This window comes from Bos taurus, chromosome 2 (genome assembly GCF_002263795.3).
Source record: "Bos taurus isolate L1 Dominette 01449 registration number 42190680 breed Hereford chromosome 2, ARS-UCD2.0, whole genome shotgun sequence".
Lineage (NCBI taxonomy): Eukaryota > Metazoa > Chordata > Mammalia > Artiodactyla > Bovidae > Bos > Bos taurus.
Window position 1 is genome coordinate 8,527,901 of NC_037329.1, and position 26,743 is coordinate 8,554,643.

Consider the following 26,743-nt stretch of genomic DNA (forward strand, 5'->3'; position numbering starts at 1 on the left):
TATCCCCTTCCCCTGCTGCCTCTATCTTTCCCAGCATCAGGGTCTTTTCTAATGAGTTAGCTCTTCGCATCAGGTGGTCAAAGTATTAGAGCTTCAGCTTCAGCATCAGTCCTTCCAATGATTGATTTCCTTTAGGATTGATTGGTTGGATCTCCTTGCAGTCCAAGGGACTTTCAAGAGTCTTCTCCAACACCACAGTTCAAAAGCATCAATTCTTGGACACTCAACCTTCTTTAAGGTCCAACAATCACATCCATATGTGACTATTGGAAAAACCATAGCTTTGATTATATGGACATTTGTTGGCAAAGTAATGTCTCTGCTTTTTAATACACTGTCAGGTATCATCATAGCTTTTCTTTCAAGGAGTAAACATCTTTTAATCACAAGGCTGCAGTTGTCATCTGCAGTGACTTTGGAGCCCAAGAAAATAAAGTCTGTCACCTTTTCCATTGTTTCCTCTTCTATATGCCATGAAGCTATGGGACCAGATGCCATGATATATGTGTTTTCACTCACTAATGCTGAAGAAGCTGAAGCTGTACGGTACTATAAAGACCTACAAGACCTTCTAGAACTAACACCAGAAAAAGAGGTCCTTCACATTATAGAGGACTAGAATGCAAAAGTAGGAAATCAAGAGACACCTGGCGTAACAGGAAATTTTGGCCTTGGAGTATAAAATGAAGCAGGGTAAAGGCTAACAGAGTTCTGCCAAAAGGACACACTGGTCATAGCAAACATCCTCTTTCAATAACAAAAGAGACTACTCTACACATGGACATCGCCAGATGGTCAACACCAAAATCAGAATGATTATATTCTTTGCAGCCAAAGATACAGAAGCTCTCTATAGTCAGCAAAAACAAGACCAAAAGCTGACTGTGGCCCAGATCGTGAACTCCTTATTGCAAAACTCAGAGTTAAATTGAAGAAAGTAGGGAAAACCACTGAGCAATTCAGGTATGACCTAAATCAAATCCCTTACCATTACACAGTGGAAGTGACAAATAGATTCAAGGGGTTAGTTCTGATAGAGTGCCTGAAGGACTAGGGACAGAGGTTTGTAACATTGTACAGGAGGTGGTGATCAAAATAATCCCCAAGAAAAAGAAATGCAAAAAGGTAAAATGGTTGTCTAAGGAGGCCTTACAAATAGCTGAGAAAAGAAAAGAAGTGAAAGGCAAAGGAGAAAAGGAAAGATATACTCATCTGAAAGCAGAGTTCCAAAGAATAGTAAGGAGAGATAAGAAAGCCTTTTTAAGTGAACCTTTAAGAGCCTTTTAAGTGAACCTTTAAGAGCCTTTTAAGTGAACCTTTAAGAGCCTTTTATGCAAAGAAAATTTTAAGAGCCTTTTATGCAAAGAAATAGAGGAAAACAATAGAATGGGAAAGACTAGAGATCTCTTCAAGAAAATTAGAGATACAAAGGGAAAATATTATGCAAAGATAGACACAGTAAAGGACAGAAAGGATATGGACCTAACAGAAGAAAATGATGCTAAGAAGAGGTGGCAAGAATACACAGAAGGGCTATACAAAAAATGATCTTAATGACCCAGATAGCCATGATGGTGTGATCACTCACTTAGAGTAGACATCTTGGAGTATGAAGTCAAGCAGGCCTTAGGAAGAATCACTACAAACAAAGCTAGTGGTAGTGATGGAATTCCAGTTGAGATATTTTAAATCCTAAAAGATGATGCTGTTAAAGCACTGCACTCAATATGCCAGTAAGTTAGGAAAACTCAGCAGTGGCCAAAGGACTGGAAAAGGTTAGTTTTCATTCCAAAACCAAAGAAGGGCAGTGCCAAATAATGTTCAAACTACTGTACAATTGCACTCATCTCACACACTAGCAAAGTAATGCTCAAAATTCTCCACGATAGGCTTTGACAGTACATGAACTAAGAACTCCCAGATGTTCAAGCTGCCATTTAGAAAAGGCAGTAAAACCAGAGATCAAATTGCCAACATCCATTGGATCATTGAAAAAGCAAAGTAATTACAGAAAAAATCTACATCTGCTTCACTGAATATGCCAAAGCCTTTTTTGTGTGGATCACAACAAACAGGGAAATTCTTCAAGAGATGGGAATACCAGGTCCTCTTACCTGCCTTCTGCAAAACCTGTATGCAGGTCAAGAAGCAAGTTAGAACCAGACATGGAACACCAGATTGGTTCAAAAGTGGGAAAAGAGTACATCAAAGTTGTGTATTGTCACCCTGCTTATTTAACTTAAATGCAGAGTACATCATGAATGATACCAGGCTTGATGAAGCACAAGCTGGAGTAAAGATCACCAGGAGAAAAACCAATAATCTCAGATATCCAGGTGACACCACTTTGATGACAGAAAGTGAAGATGAATTGAAGAGCTCCTTGATGAAGGTGAAAGAGCAGAGTGAAAAAGCTACCTTAAGAATCAACATTTTGTGGGCTAGTAACTTCATATTATCTACTTAAGAGATATTTTTACTTAATAAGCACATATTGCACATATTTATACAGTACATTCCCTCAGTATAATCCTTCATGTTGTGAACTTTCAAAGATGCAAGCACGTGCATCTGGTTTCAGCAAGGAACCAGTACACGTGCCATCAATGTCAGGTTTGAGTGGCATTGCAGCTTGCCCTCCATCTCCTATTGCTAACGATCCTTCAGCTCTACCATCTCTCACCTCTTCTGCCTCCTCCAGTCAGTCAGTAACTCTTCTTGACTGTCCACTTAATGCCAGCCCCAGTACTGCTGTTGTACCGTACTACTGTACTTTCCAAGGCACTGAACTGTAAGATTATTTTATTTTCTGTGTTTTTTATGCATTATTTGCATGAAAAGTATTATAAATGTTACAGTTCAGTGCTAAATAGCCTATCTTGTTAGTTGGGTACTAGGTTAATTGTGCTGGACTTACAAACAAATTGGACTTATGAAAGTGCTCTAGGAAGGGAACTTATTTGTAGGTAGGGGACATAGCATACACAGATACCTAGAACTAAGTAGACTAGTACAGAAGTACTAGTCAAGTTCATTCTAGTTGTGTTCCTTTCGATAGGTGTAACTCTGTAACCTCAGATATGCGGATGACACCACCCTTATGGTAGAAAGTGAAGAAGAACTGAAGAGCCTCTTGATGAAAGTAAAAGAGAAGAGTGAAAAAGCTGGTTTAAAACTCAACATTTAACAAACTAAGATCATGGCATCCAGCCCCATCACTTCATGGCAAGTAGATGGGGAAATAATGGAAACAGTGACAGACTTTATTTTCTTGGGCTCCAAAATCACTGCAGATGGTGATTGCAGCCATGAAATTAAAAGATGCTTGCTCCTTGGAAGAAAAGCTATGACCAACGTATTACAGCATATTAAAAAGCAGACATTACTTTGCCCAAAAAATCCATCTACTCAAAGCTACAGTTTTCCAGTAGTCATGTATGAATGTGAGCATTGGACCATAAAGTAGGCTGAGTGTTGAAGAACTGATACTTTTGAACTGTTGTGTTGGAAAAGACTCTTGAAAGTCCCCTGGACTGCAAGGAGATCCAACCAGTCCATCCTAAAGGAAATAAGTCCTGAATATTCATTGAAGAGACTGATGCTGAAGCTAAAGCTCCAATACTTTGGCCACCTGATGTGAAGAACTGAGTCATTGGATGGAAGAGACCTTGATGCTAGGAAAGATTGAAGGCGGGAGGAGAAGGGGGTGACAGTGGGTGAGATGATTGGATGGCATCACCGACTCGTTAGACATGAGTTTGAACAAGCTCTGGGAGTTGGTGAAGGACACGGAAGCCTGCAGTCCATGGGGTCACAAACAGTCGTACATGACTTAATGACTGAACTGAACTGATAGTTGTAACTTCCTTTTATACAGTAAGATATTGGATCCCATATCCTTAATTATATGTATTTTTGATCTTCTCTCCTTCCCTCTCACCTCACTTTCCTCTAGAACCCTACAACAAATCCCATCTGTAAGGACACTCTCCCAAACTTGCTCAGGTTCTGTTGTACCACACCACACTCTCACTTCTTGTCAAAATAGTACAGTAATTTCTCAGATGCTCCACACAACTTCCTCTACTGTAAATATCTCACATTAGTATTGCACATTTGTTACAGTTAATGCACTGATACTGAGCATTATTTCAAAGTCCATATTTATTAAGGTAGTCTTATATAATGTCCTTTTTCTCTCCCAAATCCGGTCCCAGACACTAAATTTCATTAATAGCCATGTCTGTTTAGTCTCTCTTGTCTATGAGAGTTTTTCAGACTTTCCTTGCTTTTGATGACTTAGACAGTTTTGAAGAGTGATTCTTTTATAACTGGTTACACATCTTTTAGATTAACCTTCAACTGTGATTTTTCTGGTGCTCTTCTCTTGATTAGACTAGGGTTATGCATTTGGGGGGAGGAAGAACACAGGATGCTATATCATCAAATAATATTAAGCATACATACTGCCAAGATGACTTACTGATATTGATACTGACCTTGATCCCTTGACTAAGGTGGTGGTGGCCAGATTTCTCCACTGCAAAGTTACTTTCTCCTTGCTTTCCACATTGTACTCTTGGCGAAAAAAAATCACTATACACAGCCCAAAATGAGTGAAAAGTTATATTTCACCTCCTTGAGGGGCAAGAATCTACATAAATTACTTAAATTTCTTCTGCATGGAGATTTGTCAATTTTTCCAGTTTATTTATTTACTCAGTCACATTTATATCAGTAAAAATTTATGGATATTTATTTCATAGTTTAAGCTACAATCTAATGCTAATTTATTTTTATTTTCTCAAATTGTCTTAGGCTTGGTTTTTGAGAGCTCTTTCTGTTGGTTCCTTTGTCTCTTTTATTCTTTAACATAACCCCCATCACTCATCAAGAGTTCCTTCCTTTCTTTCTCTTTTCCTCCATCCTTTCCTCCCTTCCTTCCTCTGTTTCGTCCTTTCTTTTTTGGAACACTTCATTACTTTCTGGCAATACAAGATCCAAAAGATCATCTATATTTCCTTCCCCAATCCTAGAATCAGTCCTTTCTTTTAAGACTTTTGTTTTCTTTTATTGGTGAATACTAACAGAAACCAAGATTTGAGTGTTAAGTGTTATTGCTACCAGTGTGCCATTTCTTTCTAGGCTCTCTCTGTTGATAAAGCATGAAAATAATATGTGTGTGTATACCAGCTCATGAGTGTGTGTGTGTGTGTGTGTATTTCTATATATAACCATCTGTGTCTATGCAAAATTAATTGTGAGTTGATGCAATGTCTCTAACTATAATCCATTACCATATGGATTATTCTAGCCTTCTCCCCTCACTTATCTGTAACCTCTGACTGCAACAATGAGAAACCTTTCTCTCATCATCCACCATCCATTTAATTAATTGTTCAATCTTAATATATATACAGCAGTTTTAGAATTTCTAACCCACAGAGTAGAATAATAGTACAGGGTTATTTTTGCCTCTAGTTTTACCTATTCCCCTTAATTTCAAAGTTAGGTCAGCATCTTTTCCTTATTCCATTCAGTGAGGTGGTTTCATAAATTTATTACACAGTTTAATTGTTTTATCACATTATGCATTCCATCCTGGGACATTTGACATTTAAAATTACTTTTTTTAAATTTGCACATATTAAAATTTATTCTTCATGTTGTAAAGTGCTGTGTGTCCACTATTGTAGTATACAGAATGGTTTTACTTTCCTAAATAAACTCTGTGCTTCACATATTTGATCCTCTTGTTGTCCCCTGAAGCCCTGGCAACCACGGATCTTTTTATCATCTCTGTATTTCTGCCAATCTCAGTATGTCATATAATTGGAATTCTATAGTATATCACCCAGAGAAGGCAATGGCACCCCACTCCAGTACTCTTGCCTGGAAAATCCCATGGATGGAGGAGCCTGGTAGGCTGCAGTCCATGGAGTCGCTAAGAGTCAGACACAACTGAAGCGACTTAGCAGCAGCAGTAGCAGTAAATCACCATTTCAAATTGGCTTCTTTACTTAACAATGCACATTTAAGATCTTTCTAAGTCTTTTTTGTAGCTTTATAGCTCACTTACTTTTTACTGCTGCATAATATTCCACTCCACAGATATGTCAAAGTTCATTTATCATATCTTATTGAGGGATATTTCGTTGCTTCCAATTTTTGATGATTATCAATAAAGCTGGTATAAACTTTGCTTGTATATATAAGTTTTCAAATCTGCTGGATAAATATCTAAGAAAGCAATTGTTGGATTGTATGATAATATTATGTTTAGCTTTGGAAGAAACTTCCTGTCTTCAAAAGTGGATTATATCAATTTCATTACCACTAGCAATGAATGACAGTTTCTACTGCTCTGCATCCTCCTAACATCTGGTATTTTAAGGTTTTGTTTTATTTTGTCTATCTAATGATGTGCAGTGGCATCTTCTTTTTGTTTTAATTTGCAATTCCTTGAACATTTTTCTATATACTTATTAGCCATTTATATACCTTGTTTGGTGAGGTGTCTGTTCATATCTTTTACCCATTTTTCATTTTTTCCCACTTTTGTAGAATTTTGAGTTATTTTTTTTTATATTTTGGATATAAGGACTTAATCAGATATGTGCTCAATATATTTTCCTCAAGTCTCTGATATTCTCAATGATGTCTTTCAGAGATCAGAGGTTTTTAGTTTTAATAAAGTCCAAGTTATCAATGTTTTTCTTTCATAGATCATGTCCATATCTAAAGACTCATCATCAAATTTAAGGTTACATACTATTTAACCTAAGTTTTCCTTTAGAAGTTTTTTTTTTAATTAATTTATTTTACTTTACAATATTGTATTGGTTTTAGAAGTTTTATAGAGTTGTATTTCATATTTACATATATAACTAGGATCCCTCTAGAGTTATATGTAATTAACATCTGTGTCTAAATTTATTTATGTATTTATTGCATATGAAATATAGCATTCTTTACATACCGGAGCTGATGTGTAAAATGTGTCCCAGGGTACATTTTTGAGTAAAAAAGCAAGGAGTGAAGTCATGTGTATAGTTTGCTACTTTATGCATATCCATTAAAATATCCACTCATTCATACATAATGAACAGATATAAAACAAACTGATTATGTATGAAAAAGAGGGGAAATAGTGGGTTATATATACACAATCAGATCAGATCAGATCAGTCGCTCAGTCATGTCCGACTCTCTGCGACCCCATGAATCGCAGCTCGCCAGGCCACCGTGTCCATCACCAACTCCTGGAGTTCACTCCGACTTACGTCCATCGAGTCAGTGATGCCATCCAGCCATCTCATCCTCTGTCGTCCCCTTCTCCTCCTGCCCCCAATCCCTCCCAGCATCAGAGTCTTTTCCAATGAGTCAACTCTTCGCATGAGGTGGCCAAAGTACTGGAGTTTCAGCTTTCAGCTTCAGCATCATTCCTTCCAAAGAAATCCCAGGACTGATCTCCTTCAGAATGGACTGGTTGGATCTCCTTGCAGTCCAAGGTACTCTCAAGAATCTTCTCCAACACCACAGTTCAAAAGCATCAATTCTTCGGCGCTCAGCCTTCTTCACAGTCCAACTCTCACATCCATACATGACCACAGGAAAAACCATAGCCTTGACTAGACAAACCATTTTGGCAAAGTAATGTCTCTGTATATCATAAATATACACATACATTAGTATTCAAACCTCATATATGTATGAAAGTGAAAGTGAAGTCGCTCAGTAGTGTCCGACTCTTAGCGACCCCACGGACTGCAGCCCACTAGGCTCCTGCGTCCATGGGATTCTCCAGGCAAGAGTACTGGAGTGGGTTCCCATTGCCTTCTTATGTATATATACATACTTCTTATGTATATATACATACATACTTCTTATGTGTATATACATACATACTTCTTATGTATATATATACATACATACTTCTTACGTATATATACATATATATGTATATATAATGTTTAAATATTTAAATTTTATGTATATATACATTAAATATACATATGTATATTTTATGTATATATACATATGTATATTTATATATGCTGCTGCCAAGTCGCTTCAGTCGTGTCCGACTCTGTGCGACCCCATAGACGGCAGTCCACCAGGCTCCCCCGTCCCTGGGATTCTCCAGGCAAGAACACTGGAGTGGATTGCCGTTTCCTTCTCCAATGCAGCAAAGTGAAAAGTGAAAGTGAAGTCGCTCAGTCGTGTCCGACTCTTAGCGACCCCATGGACTGCAGCCTGCCAGGCTTCTTCATCCATGGGATTTTCCAGGCAAGAGTACTGGAGTGGGGTGCCATTGCCTTCTCCGATATTTATGTATATATACATGTATATTTATGTATACATAAATATTATATACATATATATACATGTACATATATATAAATATACATACATAAATATATATACATAAATCTTATGTGTATATATATATGTATATATTATATGTAAAATTTAAATATTTAAAATATTAACAGAAAATCAAGTGAATTATTTTAATAATTTAAAATATTAATAGAAAATCAAATAAACTATCTTCATTTTTCAAATGCTATTTACTTTCTGTGTAAATATTTCTCACTTTCTCTTTTCTCTTTTCTCACTGTTATCTTTTTCCCTGATAACTTACAATTTTTGAATTTGGATTACTGTTGTGATACTCTCTGTAACAACTATTGAGTTTCTGAAGATGTCTTTGACTTGGGTCACTCTTTTTGTATCTTCCACAAGACATTCTGGCAGCAGGAATAGAATCATAGAAGTTGTAGTTCTTATATATAATCATCTTGAACTACAGGGCAATGATAAAAGTTAGACAGATGATTCAAAATGGATTATGTGCTCTCTCTGTAAATGAAATAACAGCGAGGTTGGCCTATTTACATGTTGATGAAACTTATTCAAAATAATATTTAATTTAGCAAAGAAAGCAGAGTTTTTTGTTTATAATGTTGGAAGTAACTATTTCTAAGGATTCTAAAATTAACTAGTAAATCTAAATCTTTGTTTTCAATGAGGTTAAATATGTCTCTAACACTTAATACACAAAAAAATTGATTGACTTTTATGTGCTTAGTGCTAGCCCTGATATTTTGTTATCGATTTCTTTGTGAAAGGAAACATTAGTTTATTTTTTCAAGTATAAATTAGTTTAGCGACCGATTTCAAGTACAAAAAGTTGAAGAGGAAAACATTATTTCAGGCATGATGGTTTAGATAACATATCCCCTTTCTTATCCTGCTCAGTTAAGGCTGCCTTACACTCTAAAGTGAAAGCTTCAGATATACTTTACAACTGAACACTGCTAAGCAACATGCATTTCTCTCACATCAAGTTGATAGCACACACAATACATATCATCCTGTACTACTTATAATGGCAGAACAATAATGGTGATAAAAATTGATCACAATTTGAGTAATTATGTTGAAAAATATTAAGCTAACAAAGATGAAAACTTCTAAAAGGATATTTCCCAGGTTAGTTTATAAAGGAAGGGAGGACATTGTTTTCACATACATTTTTTTTCATTTGTTTAAATTGATGCTATCAGCTACAAATTGGCACTTGCCAAGAGCATTCGCCAGCAACTGAACAACAAGGGCATTTGCCATCTGCCTCTTCAGAGACTGAAACTTGTGCTTCTGCAGAGGGCTTGATTGCACTGAGCTGCCCCTTCAGAAAAATCTTATATATGGACCTTCCCCCACGGCCTTTTTGGAGCAGTCTCTCAGAGTTATCTGAGGTGCTATCTCCCCAGTCCTCATCTTGCCCCAAGTAAAACTTACCTCTCACCTCTCACATTGTGTATCATCTATAGAGTCCATGGATGAAAATGAGCCATGTGTTTTAGGAAACTCCCCAAAAGATGGTTGAGTGGTCTTTTTCAAAGGTGCATACTCTGTCTGAAGCTATACTTTATAGCTTAAATCTATTTTATTTTGACCTTGGTAGGCAAAAAGAATATCTAGTTACAGACTTCTTTGATTAATAAATTCTTTCTATTATCAAAATCGATACTATATTTGATAATAAAATAGACAATATAGATTTATCTCTATTTATAGATAATAGATTATCTATTAGATATAGATAATAGACACTATTTATAGATAATAGACTTTGATCATTGTAAAGTCAGACTGTAATTAACCTCAATTTTTAAAGTCTTTATAGGTTTCATTCTTAAATCCAGAATACTAGATTTAAGAGAAAGAGGGACTGAAGATACAATTCAACTCAGCAGACATGCACTGAGTGATGACTTTTTGCCAGGTAAAACAGCAAACACTAGAACTAGAAAGTTGAATGTGGTGGGGTTTAACTCTACACTCTAAGTGATATATTGGCAATTTGAGCAAAGTATTTTGAAAGTACAAAAAAGACAGTAGTCATTTCAAATCTGGAATTCCCATTTTGAGCTATATCTTAAAGGGTGGGTAGGGCTTGGAAATGCAAAGAGAACTGAATGTAGAATTCTATCTTCTTTCGCATGGTTGTTTTTATTCCTCTCTATTCTTTTATTCCAGGTACTTTTCACCTATCACTTAGAAAACTGCTACAATATTATAAGTATTATACAGTTCTCTGGTTTTGTGCATCTCTGATTCACTATCATTCCTGTTGCAAGAGTTTAAAATATGTAGTTACCATATTTTTATATCTTATGACTTGTTATAACAGGAGTAGTTGTTATAATTGTTATAACAAGCCACATCTCTTACAGTTCCATCAAACAAAACCATGTATGTAAATGGTTTACATATATTATAACATAATTATATTGTGTATATAAAGGAACTTCTCAGGTGGTATAGTGGTAAAGAATCTGCCTGCCAATGCAGGACATGTAGGAGACTCAGGTTCGATACCTGGTTGGGAAGGTTCCCTGGAGTAGGAAATGGCAACCCACTCCAGTATTCTTGTCTGGAAAATTCCCTGGTCAGGGGAGCCTAGTGGGTTATAGTCATGGAATCACAAAGAGTCAGATGCGACTACACAGACATAAGGATGAAACAAATCACTCTTTTTTTCCATCTTTTATAAAAGTTGACTTTCTGAAACAAGCAGAAGACAGCGTGAAGGAGAATTTGTTTTTCCCTACACATTGTATGGTTTGTTCTACAGTATTTCCACTTGTAAAACAATTAATTATGATTTGCATTTGAGCTTCAAGCCAGCTCTTTTTAGTAGACAATCCCCTAGATTCTTATCAGTGATTGACACAAATATTTTATTTTCATTTATTTCCATCTCAAGCTTGTTAAGATTCATTCAAAGGTATTTTATTAGGTATTTGGGAAAAGAAAGATACAGCTTGGATATTCCTGAATAATTTTTACAGTATCCTTATGAACTTGTCTCATTAATTGTATTTATTGGCATAAATTATTAAGATAATTTGGCAAATTCAAAGAACAAGGAAAGAAAATATAGTAAGATGTGGGGGAAAATATTTGGAAAAGAAAGTGAAAGGGGGGAAATGGTATTAGAGTAACTAGCATTTCTACCCACAATACTTTCCAAGAGGATTGTTATCAACGTGGGTCTAATAATAAAAATATTACTGTGAAAATAGGCAAATGCTGACATGAATAAATAACTCTAATATTATCATTCCAAGTAGCCCCAATCCAATTCCACCTTGGTTGCTTGGCTCTTTTATCAAATTCATTTACCTAAAATAATATACCTTCAAATATTTTCTAATCAATGATTGATCCCATTTAAATTGCTCTCCCTTGGCTCTACATGGCCGTAGTATAATTGATATTTCCTTATGTTACTGCATAAAAGGCATGAAGGACTAGCATCCCTAACATAGAATCCCTTAACAATAAAACAAACGTCCACAGGCCATAGGTTACATTCAGCATCTTGTTCACTCTTCCAGGAGTCAAGAGATATAAATGTGTGACCACTAATGAAAAAAGCATGAGTAATCATCAAGTAATTTGCTTCAACGATAAATATCTGATTCATCCTCATGGCAGCCTTTCATTTGAGGAATGTGACACGGAGTAGGATGTATAGATGTCAACTAAAGACAGATAAATTATTACCAATATTTGAAATTCTCATTTAGGAATAATCTATGAACTTGCTCTTTCTCAGGTGAGAAAGAAGGCAATGACGTTTCTGAACCCATGATTATTTATAAGCACGTACAGCTTTTTCCTAACTCAAGTCAGTTTCCAGGGAAACAGGAATTATCTGTTGAAGTCTGACCTTTCCTTTGCATAGTTTAGTTTTGACTGCTATGTGAGCAGTATTTTAGAAAGTATATATATATACACATACATATATCTCCCAGGTTCCTTACAAAAGATACACAAAGCAGAAAGTAATTGAAAACGCTAAGCTTTAAAAATGCATTTGTTTACCTATTTTTGAAAATGTGACATTTCACTTCTTCAAGAGGATGGGAGTTTATTTTAAGCCAGTGTTATAATGTTCATGAGTAAGCTGGAACAGGTAGAGAACTATTTTTATTACTATTACAGGTAAATCTTGCTAAGTAAATATTAGAAGGAAAATAAGGGTTGAATGAGGAAACAATTTCTCAGCATATAATGGATATGTACACAACATTTCTTTTTCAGTTGCAAAAGGATCAGGCATGCTAAATGATTTCCTAATGTCATGTGTCAAGTATTTAAATGCAGGGTTCATGTCCTAGAGATTCTAGAACATAAGTTCTTTTAATTTCAGCTTTTAAAATTATGAATGAATGAAGTGATTAAATGGTAGAAAAATTACTAAAATATTGAGACTCCTCTAAATTTGGCTAAATTATAAAGCTCAATATGTTTTCATCTTTTTCTGCATCTGGAATGAATATTTTTAAAGTGTCTTTACTAGTTATCATATTTTTAAAAGAAATCAATGACTACAGCTTTGGCAACATGATAGTAAATGAGAAAAAGTTATTTGTTAAAACCTGATTAGAATTTTACAAGAGAATCTCAGGAAGCAGATCATTATGACAATTGCTTTTAGAGCTTCATAGTCAATAAATACAAATTATCAAGTGTACTTGAAAAGAAATCACAAAATTATTTTAAAAAATATATCTATTTACTAATTTTAACTTTGGACATGAATTTGAGCAACCTCTGGGAGATAGTAGAGGACAAAGGAGCCTGGAGGGCTACAGTTCATGCAGTCTCAAAGAGTCAGACATGACTTAGCAACTGAACAACAATAACAATTTTAACGTCCAAATAAATAATGTAAAATAGCAGCTATTCCAAAATGAAGAAAATTTTCAACAAGGGGAAAAGTTACCTATCTGGGATGACAACCTCAAATATAATGGCAAAATACTACAATAAAATTTAATAATGAATCAAATGTAAAATAAATGAGTTTCCACATTAGCTTGATAGAATAACCTTGCCTTGAAGGACATCATAATGTCATTTCTTTTAAGAAACAATTTTTAAAGTCACAAATTATATAAAATATTGTATATTATTGTGTATTGCTTACTTCTTCAGTTTAATACTTTGAAATCATTAAAGACTTATTTTTTCATGTTTATGATAAAATTTTGAAGCCATAGTGACAAATTCCTTCTTCCTTTCAAGTCTATTTTATGGAGATGTCTAGCACTGCCTTTGTCTTGCCTGTATCTCTGTGTAAGTCATTCTGAGGTAAATTCCTTCACTTTGAAATGAAAAGAAAGAAAGGAAGAAAGTGAAGTCGCTCAGTCATGTCTGACTCTTTGCGACCCTGCGGACTGTAGCCCACCAGGCTCCTCCATCCATGGGATTCTCCAGGCAAGAATACTGGAGTGGATTACCATTTCCTTCCCCAGGGGATCTTCCGGATCCAGGGATGGAACCCCCGGGTCTCCTGCATTGCAGGCAGACGCTTTAACCTCTGAGCCACCAGGGCAGACTCCAAATGAAAACATCCAAATTTATTTCCAGTTTTAAAAATCTATAAATAGAGTACTTGCAGAATAAAATGAGGGGTCAATTTTTGTTGTTTTAATTGCTAAGTTGTGTCTGACTCTTCTGCCATCCCATGGACTATAGCCCTCCAGGCTTCTCTGTCCATGGGATTTTATAGGCAAGAATACTGGAGTGGGTTGCCATTTTCTTCTCCAGAAGATCTTCCTGACCCAGGGATGGAACCCACATCTCCTGTACTGGCAGGAGGATTCTTTACCACTGAGCCACCTGGGAACCCTTAATAGTCAATAGAAGCTCTCTCATAAATCACTCAACTATAAAAATTAACTAGAAAAAAAGCCAGAATTTTAAACCTCTGGAAATTGTCCTAGGGGCATAGAGAAAATTTAGAAACATTCATTCAAGTAAATCTTCAAAATCTAAGAAAAGTAGCAACAGCCTATGACATTTGAGCTACAACCACCTTCCCCCAACTTCCCTGCCTCCTGTTCATCTCAAGCTATATCTTATGAAAACTACTCAAGGAGTTCTAATCCAGGAAGCCACAGCCAAGAAGATGAATCCTCTATTTTCCTTAGATTCCACTCTGAGCTTTGGTTTCCAACTGAGGTTGGGGGTGGGAATAGAAATTCTATGCCAAGTGGATGTCATTGAGAGATCCCTTGTTCTAACTAGTTATTACTCATAGAGCAGAAGCAATTAGAGTAGGGTGTAGGGAAGGACTGAAAGCATTCCCAAACCACAAAGAGATCATAAGAGTTAAAAGTCTCAGTGACACTAGAGACTTAAGAACAACTCTGATCAGCTACTGGCTGAACAATAAGCTACTCTGACATAGTTGTTATATTAATAGAATGAAAGCTTGTGTATATCCAAAATTCATATGTTGGAATTTTAATCCTCAGTGTGACTATAATAGGACATAGGGTCTTTATGGAGGCATCTATGGTTAAAGGAGGCAATAAGGGTGGAGCCCTGATCCAATAGGATTAGTGTCTTTTCCTTATGACAAGAGACAGTAGAGAGTGTTCTTTTTCCATCTCCTTCTCTCCTCTTTCTCTCTCTCTGCCATGTGAGGACACAGTGAAAAGATGGCCATCTGCAAGCCAGGAAGAGAGCCCTCACTAGAAACTTCAGTTCAGTTCAGTTTAGTTCAGTCACTCAGTCGTGTCTGACTCTGCAACCCCATGAATCGCAGCACGCCAGGCCTCCCTGTCCATCACCAACTCCCGGAGTTCACTCAGACTCACGTCCATCAAGTCAGTGATGCCATCCAGCCATCTCATCCTCTGTCGTCCCCTTCTCCTCCTGCCCCCAATCCTCCCCAGCATCAGAGTCTTTTCCAATGAGTCAACTCTTCGTATGAGGTGGCCAAAGTATTGGAGTTTAAGCTTTATCATCCTGCAAGATTAGCTTAGACTTATCTGAGACAAACTTGCTTGAGACATCTAGCCTTCAGAACTGTAAGAAATATAATTCTGTTGTTTCAACCAGTCAATCTATGGTACCTGGCTGTGGCAGTCTGGGCAGATTATTACATAAAGGCAACTCATGGGAAACTAGGCTTAAAAATAAAATTGCACCCATCCTTGGCAGACTGGAAGATTGTGTGCATGGCCAAAACCATGCCTTCTCAGGAGTGACTGCAGAGGGACAATCCATGCTACCCACATTTGGCTGAACATGTGGCAAAAACATAAACTCCTTTATTTGTGATTGCAGCCTCTAAGCTACACACATATCTAGTAGTCAAAATCAAAACTCCAACTGGCTAAGGAGGCTTAATACAACCTTTGAGTAATAAATGGCTTATGCTGATCCAGGGGCAACCCTTAAGTAACCAGGATAAAAGATAAAAACAAGAAAAACTCTGAGCAGGAATATCAGCTGTCTCATAGCCATATTCGGTGGCGGTGCGGGGCGGGGGGCGGGGGGGGGAGTAGACTTCAAAGAATTAGTTCAAGCATGTCACTAAGCAAATAAATAAATGACCAGTCAAAAAAACAACAATACATCTCAGGAGTAGAGGGATCAACATCCTATGTTGCTGCAACATATTATCTAACCACATGCTGAAAAAAATAAATAAACAACAGAAACTGCTTTGGAAGTGGCCCAGATGTTTCTGTCAGCAGACAAGATTTCAAAGCAGCCATTATAAATATATTCAAAGAATTAAAGGAAATCTTGTTTAAAAAAATTGAAAGAAGATATGGTGACTATCTCATGAGATAGAAAATATCAATAAAGAAATTGAAATTATTTTTTAAAAGAACCAAATGGAAATTCTTTAGTTGAAAAGTACAATAACCAAAATGAAACATTAATAGATGGCATGAACACTAGACTGGAGTCCGCTAAAGAAAGAATCAGCAAAATTGAAGGCTGATCAAAAGAGATTAGGTAATCTGAAGGATAGGATTAAGAAAAATGCACAGCACCAGAGTAATGTGAGGCGCCATTAAGCACATCAAGATGCATAATGGGAGAGCCATAGAGAAGAGAGGAAAAAGAGCAGGAAATTATTAAAATAAATTACGGCTGAAAAGCTTCCCAAACTTGATGAAAATTATTAATTGACAAACCTGAGAAGTTTTGTGAACTCCAGGTTGGATAAATAGAGATCCAAATTCAGAAACATCACAGTCAAATTGCTGATGTCAAAAGACACAGTCTTGAGAGCAGCTCAAAGAAAAATTGGAGAGAAAAAAGAGACCAGAAAGCAAGCATTGGTAAAACATACTCAAAGTGTTGAAATTAAAAAATACTGTCAATGAATATATTATGTACATCAAAAGTATCTTTCAAGATGAAGGTAGGATAAAAACCTCCCCAGATAAAATCTCACAGAATTTATTGCTAACAGGCCTAACAAGGAACATTAAAGGGAATTCTTTAAGAATCTGCTTGCAATGCTGGAGACCCTGGTTCAATTACTGGGTTGGGAAGATTCCCTGGAGAAGGGAAAGGTTACCCATTCGAGTATTCTGGCCTAGAGAGTCAGAGAGTCAGACACAACTGAGCAACTTTCACTCACTCATGTCAAGAAAAAATTAAAAAAGGAAATTTAAAAATCATTTTAGATGAATGAAAATACAAACACAATATTCCAAACTGTATAGGACAGAGCTAAAGCAGTGCTCAGAGGGAAATTCATAACTGTAAGTGTCATACTTAAAAAATACCTACAAAGTACAATGTGAAACTTGCACAGTGCTTTTAATTACTAATTGTGTCACAGCTTGGGATAATTATTTAATTTTTTGAGCCTTACTCTAATCTTTTTTTTAATTTATTTATTTCTTAATTAAAAGATAATTATTTTACAGAATTGTGCTGGTTTCTGCGAAACATCAACTTGAATCAGCCATAAGTATACATATGTCCCCTCGCTCTTGAACCTCCCTCCCACCACCCTCCCCATTCCACCCATCTAGGTTGTTACAGAGCCTCAGTTTGGTTTAAGTTCCCTGGGTCATACAGCAAATTCCCATTGGCTATCCATTTTACATATGGTAGTATAAGTTTCCATGTCACTCTCTCCATAGATCCCACCCTCTCCTTCAAACCCCCACACCATGTCCATAAGTCTGCTCTCTCTGTGTCTCCATTGTAGTCCTATAAATATCTTCATAGGTACTGTCTTTCTAGATTCCATATATATGCATCAGTATATGATATTTATATTTCTCTTTCTGACTTACTTCACTCTGTATAGTTGGCTCAAGGTTCATCCACCTCATTAGAACTGACTCAAATGTGTTCCTTTTTATGCTGAATAATATTCCATTGTGTATATGTACCACAGCTTCTTTATCCATTCATCTACTGATGGACGTCTAGGTTGCTCCCATGTTCTAGCTGTTGTAAATAGTGCTGCAATGAACATTGGGGTGCATGTGTCTTTTTCAATTGAAGTTTCCTCAGAGTATATGCCTAGCAGTGGGGTTGCTGGGTCATATGGTAGTTTTATTCCTAGTTTTTTAAGGGATCACCAAAAACTACCATACAGAGCCTTACTCGAATCTTTTTTATAATGAAAAAGATTCCAAACTGCAAGGTACTGAAAAAACATACATAATCTCTCAAACATATATATTAATCTGTCAGTAAATTATAGCCTCCTCATCTTCCTCTTTCTTCCCTTTCTCTTCCTTTCAGAGTAAAAAGAAAACACTTCATCTTATGTAATTTCTAGTTCTAAAATGTTAACATTCTAAAATAATAAAACAATACAAATAATTGAATTGCATTTCAAAAAGAATTTCAATATCTTCAGTATTACTCTTGTTACTACTCTAGATTCTCACTGAAATACAAAAGGGCAGAATTACATGCATGGATGAAATAGAACAACATCTTGGGTTACATAAAGTAGAAGGTATATCAAAGACAATGTTTAAATTTTGCTGTAATATTTCCAATATGATAATAAAAATAAATTATTTTCATTTAAGAACACGAAGTAGTATCTCTAGTCTGCTCACACTGCAACCTTGTTTTTTCCAAACTCTTAGAGAGAGATAGAAAGGAAATATCACTTCATATTCCAAATGAGATGGAATTATGTAAACTAATGGAATAGAATTCCCCATGCTATAAAAAAAAAAAAATGCATGATCACATTTCAGAAAAATCCACTAGGAGAAAATGTTTACCATTGCCCCTGCCCCCAGTCAAAAATAGAAAAAAGAACAAATACCAGCCCTCCAGGTAATTCTAATAATAAACAGTACCAGAATTTTGATTGCTTAATTCTTACCTTAAGGAATTATTTAAGCCCTCAAATACCAAGTTTCTGTGGTGGAAATAACTAATCACTACTAAGACACAATTACTGTGATTGTGTGTGTATATGTGTGTGTTAAGATAATCAAACTTACTTTCTAGACTTTTGGAAATTGTAGGAAAACTATAACTTTTAAAAAATGGTCACAAAAAAGTATTCACACACTCATGTTTACAAGTAAATGAAAATGCTGCTTAAATCATATCACCATTTCTTCAGCTACTCTAATAAAATATGTATACACTTTACTTGGAAGTGGTTATAACTTCTAACAAAGGTTATTTTACCGGCTGTAGCTACACATGTTCTTATAGCAACATCATTGTTTTTACTTTCTATTTTGAAAAATTATTTATGGATATTGTTAACTCTCATTAAGGAAGAAAGGAAAAATGGTTTACACAATGGTGGTACAGAAAGAAAATGGGTTTTAATAACAAAAACCTGTGCTTGAATCCTGTTTCTGTCATTGATAAGCTGATTGATCTTAGGGAAACTTAATCAACCTTTTAAAATTTCAGTTTTCCCATGGTTTAAGTGTAAATAATTAAATGTATAGCATTATTGAGAAAACAAAAAAATGTAAAACACCTGTCAATGTTTCATAAATAGTCTATGCTCAATAATTATTAGCCCTTTTCCTCTTGTTCTACAATAATCAAAATATGACACCTTATTAGAAAGAGTTAGAATTACTATATATTTATATTATGCTGTATTATGTCTAGAAGGCAAATTATTTAGAAATATGTGAGATAATATACTAATGAAAAAAATCCTCAATTTTCTGTTATTAGCTCAAACCCCTCTTCTAACCTCTGCACTTGTGTACCTAATTGCTTTTTTCAAATCTCTTCTTGACTGTCTCTAAGATAGCTCATGCTTAATATGACTGAGCTAAATTGTTGATTTCTCTTTCCATTTATGTCCCTTCATAAGAGCATTTTTATTACAGACTTTTCCAAATAGTAAATGGCCCAATCATTTACCCAAATACACAAGTCAGTCCTGGGATCCTTTGACACTTCTTTTCCTTTTCCTTACATTTAAACTATCCAGTCTATCTCACTTTGTTTCTACCTCACAAAAAGACATACCGTCCATTTCTATTATTTATTTCTGGTGCAAATCATAGTTTTAAAAAGATCTGGAGTACTGCAATAATTCCCTGACTGGTCTCATCTCTAATTATCTTGTCCCTTTCAACTGCATTTTCCATACAGCATCTAAGATGATAATTTTAAAACACAAATTGCTTTGTTACTCTTGTCTGGGCTTCCTAATTACATCCATGCTTCTACACATGACTTAACAGGCATCCTATATTCCAGTTCCTACCTGGCTCTCCAAACTCTTCTCATGATATAACCTCTCCATACTAATTGTTACATCTAAAAGGGTCTCTCACCTTAAACATGCCAAGTCCTTTCCCATCAAGTGCTATCCTTTCTGCCTGAAAATCATCACTCCAATTTTCACATAAAGATGGCTTCTGCCCATCTTTTAAGTCTCATTTTAAATTTTTTCTGAAGATCCTTTTCTGGCAAGCCAAACTAACTTCTAATCCCCTTTTGCAATTGTGTGTGCTACGTCGCTTCAGTCGTGTCTGACTCTTTGTGACACTATGGACTACAGCCCACCAGGCTCTTCTGTCCATGGAGTTCTCCAGGCAAGAATACCGGAGTGGGTTGCCATGCCCTCTTCCAGGGAATCTTCCCACCCAGGGGTAAAACCCACATCTCCTATGTCACCTGAATTGACAGGTGGGTTCTTTACCACTAGCACCACCTGGGAAGCTTCCTCTGAAAACACCTTGCTCCTTTCCTTTCTATTACTTTTTGAGATATCACAATCAAGAAAATAAAATTAATTGTAGAATGTGTTCTTTTATTCAACCAAAGGATTCATAAAAGAGTAAAAATAATGGACATAGTCAGGAGCAGCAGCTATTTTCTATAGATTATTCAGGTATATAATCTATAATCTATAGATTATTCAACTTTAAAGTGAAGCAACACTTAGCACAGATAAAATGAATTGAAGGAGGAGAGGAGAGGAAATGCTTTCTAGGCAGGAAAACACAAGCACAAAGTTCCTGAGACAGAAACATTTTTAGTGTGTTTGAGGAATAGTATGGAGGTCAGAGTGATTAAAAAAGAGAGAAGACAGGAAAGAGAGTTGAGTTGGGTCTAGATTACATAAGGTATCCTATATCACAGCATGGGGGTATGTTTTTAATTCTAGTGTCAGCCTTTTCTGTTTGAGGAAATAGAGCTTGTTTTTCTTGCAGATTCTTCTGTCTTAAAAATTAAAGACCTAATACATCCCCCAGTGCGGCACGGCCACTGCTGTTAGAGAATAGAAGCAATAGGGAGACCCAGAATAAGAGCAGATCTAGGATAGAACTGGGACCCTGAAGCACAGAATTGAGGGAGTAAAAGACTAAAGGGATAATTGAGACAGGACTGAAAGAGAGAAGCTGGGGTGTGGAGAAGAGTTTTTAGACGCTATTCAGGCTAGTGTGGTATGAGAAATAACTAGGGGAAACTGTCAGGGGATATTCTGCACTATTCTTCTAAGTCATGAGTTTGCAATCATCAGAATAATATCTTTTTATATGTATCTATACAATGCAAGAAAATATAAGCAGTTAAATTAGAAGAGAATTGTCTATCATATTTATTGATTTGTGATATTATATATGACCTTGTATGACAATTGCATGACAAGTCATATGATCAAATCAGGAGCGTAATACCTCACTCCCTGAACTACCTGCAGAATTGTGCAAAGAGAGAGTAAAACCAGTAGGGACAGCCCTGGAGTTAGAAACACCATCTCAGTGGGACTCCACCATGGTGGAAACAGATCTGACTGTGGCATTAAGGCTACAGGAGAAATAAAAGTATAGATGAAAGGATGTTCCAGAGACTTGCACTTTTGGCTTCATCACTTAAAGAGACTAGATGTTGTCATCCTCACCCTTATAAAAGGAAAATAACTAAACAAACTGAACTCATAACTTTTCTTGGGCACATCAGTGAAATGAGGGTCCAGAGCAAAAAACCATCCCCAAATCTGGAAATAAGTGTGTACAGAGACTGACCATCTATATCAGCTTGCATGGAGCAGGTGGCTCTGGAGCCATCATTTGGAAAAAACACTGAAATGGTAATTTTGAAAAGCTGCTGGAGGCAGAGTGCCCATTAGAATGAAACCCCCTCAGGAGTTTCTCATTTTCAATAGAGAAAATCAGAATCCAAAAGCTAATTCTTTTAAAAGGCCAATAAATTTGATAGACCCCTAGCCATATTAAAAAAGAAAAAGAGAGAACACACAAGTTATTAACATCAGAAATAAAAGAGAGTTCATCACTACTGATCTCATAATATTAAAGAATAATAAAAAAAAATACTATGAACAACTCTATAGCCAGAAACTTGGTAATTTTAGATAAAACAATTCCTCGAAATACAAACTACAAAACCTCATACAAGGAGAAGAAGATAATTTTCTTATGACTATATCTATTAACGAAATTATTTCATTAATAAACTTCTAAAAGGAAAATGCCAGGGCTAAATAATTTTGAAATTTACCAAGTAACTAGAGAAGAAATAGTACCATTTGTCTAGTCCAGAAAATAGAATGAGTTAGGTATCTAAATTTAAGTATTTACTGAAACAGAGAAGACAGTAGATTTAGATAATAACAAGAGTTTTCTAGGAAAAAACATGTATCACATTTTGATTAAATTTAGATAATCCAGATTTTTAAATATGTTCTAGGAAACTATACTTTTCAATTAATTGGGGAAAAAGAGAAAGAAAAAAAGGTATTAGGTCAACAGAAATAAAGCCACTAAGATGTTATAACCAAAACCAAATGCTGGGGGGCGGGGGGGAGGGGTGGGGATTGGGCGGTGGTGGCGGGTGGGAAGACTGGTGTAAAGTTTAGTGGAAAAACGTGGAACTACAAATCAATGGTAAAAGAGAAAGTTTAGGTCCAGGCTTAGGAGAGAAACACTGAAGCTAGTTATCTAGTGGGGGAATAATATGAATAGTTATGCTGTTAGAGTGAATGTCTTGTGCAGAAAATGGTATTCAGTTTAGTTAGGTGGCTTCAGTTCAGTTCAGTTCAGTCACTCAGTCGTGTCCGACTCTTTGAGACCCCATGAATCGCAGCACGCCAGGCATCCCTGGCCATCACCAACTCCCGGAGTTCATTCAGACTCACGTCTGTCAAGGCAGTGATGCCATCCAGGCATCTCATCCTCTGTTGTCCCCTTCTCCTCCTGCCCCCAATCCCTCCTAGCATCAGAGTATTTTCCAATGAGTCAGCTCTTCGCATGAGGTGGCCAAAGTACTGAAATTTCAGCTTTAGCATCATTCATTCCAAAGAAATCCCAGGGCTGATCTCCTTCAGAATGGACTGGTTGGATCTCCTTGCAGTCCAAGGGACTCTCAAGAGTCTTCTCCAACACCACAGTTCAAAAGCATCAATTCTTCGGCACTCAGCTTTCTTCACAGTCCACTCTCACATCCATACATGACCACTGGAAAAACCATAGCCTTGACTAGACGGACCTTTGTTGGCAAAGTAATGTCTCTGTTTTTTATATGCTATCTAGGTTAGTCATAACTTTCCTTCCAAGGAGTAAGCGTCATTTAATTTCGTGGCTGCAGTCACCATCTGCAGTGATTTTGGAGCCCAAAAAAATAAAGTCTGACATTGTTTCCACTGTTTCGCCATCTATTTCCCATGAAGTGATGAGACCAGATGCCATGATCTTAGTTTTCTGAATGTTGAGCTTTAAGCCAACTTATTCACTCTCCACTTTCACTTTCATCAAGAGGCTTTTTAGTTCCTCTTCACTTTCTGCCATAAGGGTGGTGTCATCTGCATATCCGAAGTTACTGATATTTCGCCCGGCAATCTTGATTCCAGTTTGTGCAACTTCCAGCCCAGCGTTTCTCATGATGTGAGCAGGGTGATGATATACAGCCTTGATGTACTCCTTTTCCTATTTGGAACCAGTCTGTTGTTCCATGCCCAGTTCTAACTGTTGCTTCCTGACCTGCATATAGGTTTCTCAAGAGGCAGGTCAGGTGGTCTGGTGTTCCCATCTCTTTCAGAATTTTCCACAGTTTATTGTGATCCACACAGTCAAAGGCTTTGGCATAGTCAATAAAGCAGAAATAGATGTTTTTCTGGAGCTCTCTTGCTTTTTCTATGATCCAGCAGATGTTGGCAATTTGATCTCTGGTTCCTCTGCCTTTTCTAAAACCAGCTTGAACATTTGGAATTTCCCGGTTCACGTATTGCTGAAGCCTGGCTTGTAGAATTTTGAGCATTACTTTACTAGAGTGTGAGATGAGTGCAATTGTGCGGTAGTTTGAGCATTCTTTGGCATTACCCTTCTTTGGGACTGGAATGAAAACTGACCTTTTCCAGTCCTGTGGCCACTGCTGAGTTTTCCAAATTTGCTGGCATATTGAGTGCAGCACTTTCACAGCATCATCTTTCAGGATTTGGAATAGCTCAACTGGAATGCCATCACCTCCACTAGCTTTGTTCATAGTGATGCTTTCTAAGGCCCACTTGACTTCACATTCCAGGATGTCTGGCTCTAGGTCAGTGATTACACCATCGTGATTATCTGGGTCGTGAAGATCTTTTTTGTACAGTTCTTCAGTGTACTCTTGCCACCTCTTCTTAATATCTTCTGCTTCTGTTAGGTCCATACCATTTCTGTCCTTTATCGAGCCCATCTTTGCATGAAATGTTCCCTTTGTATCTCTAATTTTCTTGAAGAGATCTCTAGTCTTTCCCATTCTGTTGTTTTCCTATATTTCTTTGCATTGGTCGCTGAGGAAGGCTCTCTTATCTCTTCTTGCTATTCTTTGGAACTTTGCATTCAGATGCTTATATCTTTCCTTTTCTCCTTTGCTTCTCACTTCTCTTCTTTTCACAGCTATTTGTAAGGCCTCGCCAGACAGCCATTTTGCTTTTTTGCATTTCTTTCCATGGGAATGGTCTTGATCCCTGTTTCCTGTACACTGTCACAAACCTCCGTCCATAGTTCATCAAGCACTCTATCTATCAGATTTAGTCCCTTAAATCTATTTTTCACTTCCATTGTATAATCATAAGGGATTTGATTAAGGTCATACCTGAATGGTCTAATGGTTTTCCCCACTTTCTTCAATTTAAGTCTGAATTTGGCAATAAGGAGTTCATGATCTGAGCCAGATTCAACTCCTGGTCTTGTTTTTGCTGACTGTATAGAGCTTCTCCATCTTTGGCTGCAAAGAATATAATCAATCTGATTTCGGTGTTGACCATCTGGTGATGTCCATGTGTAGAGTCTTCTCTTGTGTTGTTGGAAGAGGGTGTTTCCTATGAGCAGTGCGTTCTCTTGGCAAACCTCTATTAGTCTTTACCCTGGTTCATTCTGTATTCCAAGGCCAAATTTGCCTGTTACTCCAGGTGTTTCTTGACTTCTTACTTTTGCATTCCAGTCCTCTATAATGAAAAGGACATCTTTTTGGGGTGTTAGTTCTAAAAGATCTTGTAGGTCTTCATAGAACCATTCAACTTCAGCTTCTTCAGCATTGCTGGTTGGGGCATAGACTTGGATTACTGTGATATTGAATGGTTTGCCTTGGAAATGAACAGAGATCATTCTGTCATTTTTGAGATTGCATCCAAATAGTGCATTTAGGACTCTTTTGTTGACCATGATGGCTACTCCATTTCTTCTAAGGGATTCCTGCCCACAGTATTAGATATAATGGTAATCTGAGTTAAATTCACCCCTTCCAGTCCATTTTAGTTCACTGATTCCTAGAATGTCGATGTTCACTCTTGCCACCACCTGTTTGACCACTTCCAATTTGCCTTGATTCATAGACCTGACATTCCAGGTTCCTATGCAATATTGCTCTTTACAGCATCGGACCTTGCTTCTATCACCAGTCACATCCACAACTGGGTATTGTTTTTGGTTTGGCTCCATCCCTTCATTCTTTCTGGAGTTATTTCTCCACTGATCTGCAGTAGCATATTGGGCACCTACTGACCTGGGGAGTTCCTCTTTCAGTATCCTATCATTTTGCCTTTTCATACTGTTCATGGGGTTCTCAAGGCAAGAATACTGAAGTGATTTGCCATTCCCTTCTCCAGTGGACCACATTCTGTCACAAAGAGATACCCCACATCCAAGGAAAGAGAAACCCAGGTAAGACGGTAGGTGTTGCAAGAGGGCATCAGAGGCAGACACACTGAAACCATAATCACAGAAAACTAGTCAGTCTAATCAAACTAGGACCACAGCCTTGTCTAACTCAATGAAACTAAGCCATGCCTGTGGGGCCATCCAAAACGGGCAGGTCATGGTGGAAATGTGGCTTAGTTGTGTCCAACTCTTTGTGATGCCAAGCACACTAGGCTTCCCAGTCCATCACCAACTCCAAGAGCTTACTCAAACTCATGTCCATTGAGTTGGTGATGCCATCCAGCCATCTCGTCTTCTGTCATCTCCTTATTCTCCTGCCTCCAGTCTTTCCCATCAGGGTCTTTCCTAGTGAGTCAGTTCTTTGCATCAGGTGGCCAAAGTATAGGAGCTTCAGCTTCAGATCAGTTCTTCCAATGAATATTCTGGACTGGTTTCCTTTAGGATTGACTGGTTTGATCTCCTTGCAGTATAAACAACAGAAAGGGAACACAGTTCTGCCTATCAACAGAAAATTGGACTAAAGATGTACTGAGCATGGCACTACCCATTAGAACAAGACCCAGATTCACCCACAGCCAGTCCCTCCCATCAGGAAGCTTCCACAAGCCTCTTATCATTGTCCATCAGAAGGCAGACAGAATGAAAACCACAATCATAGAAAACTAACCAAACTGGTCACATGAATCACAACCTTGTCTAACTCAATGAAACTATGAGCCATGCTGTCTAGGGCCACCTTATTCAGATGGATTGTGGTGGGGAGTTCTGACAAAATGTGG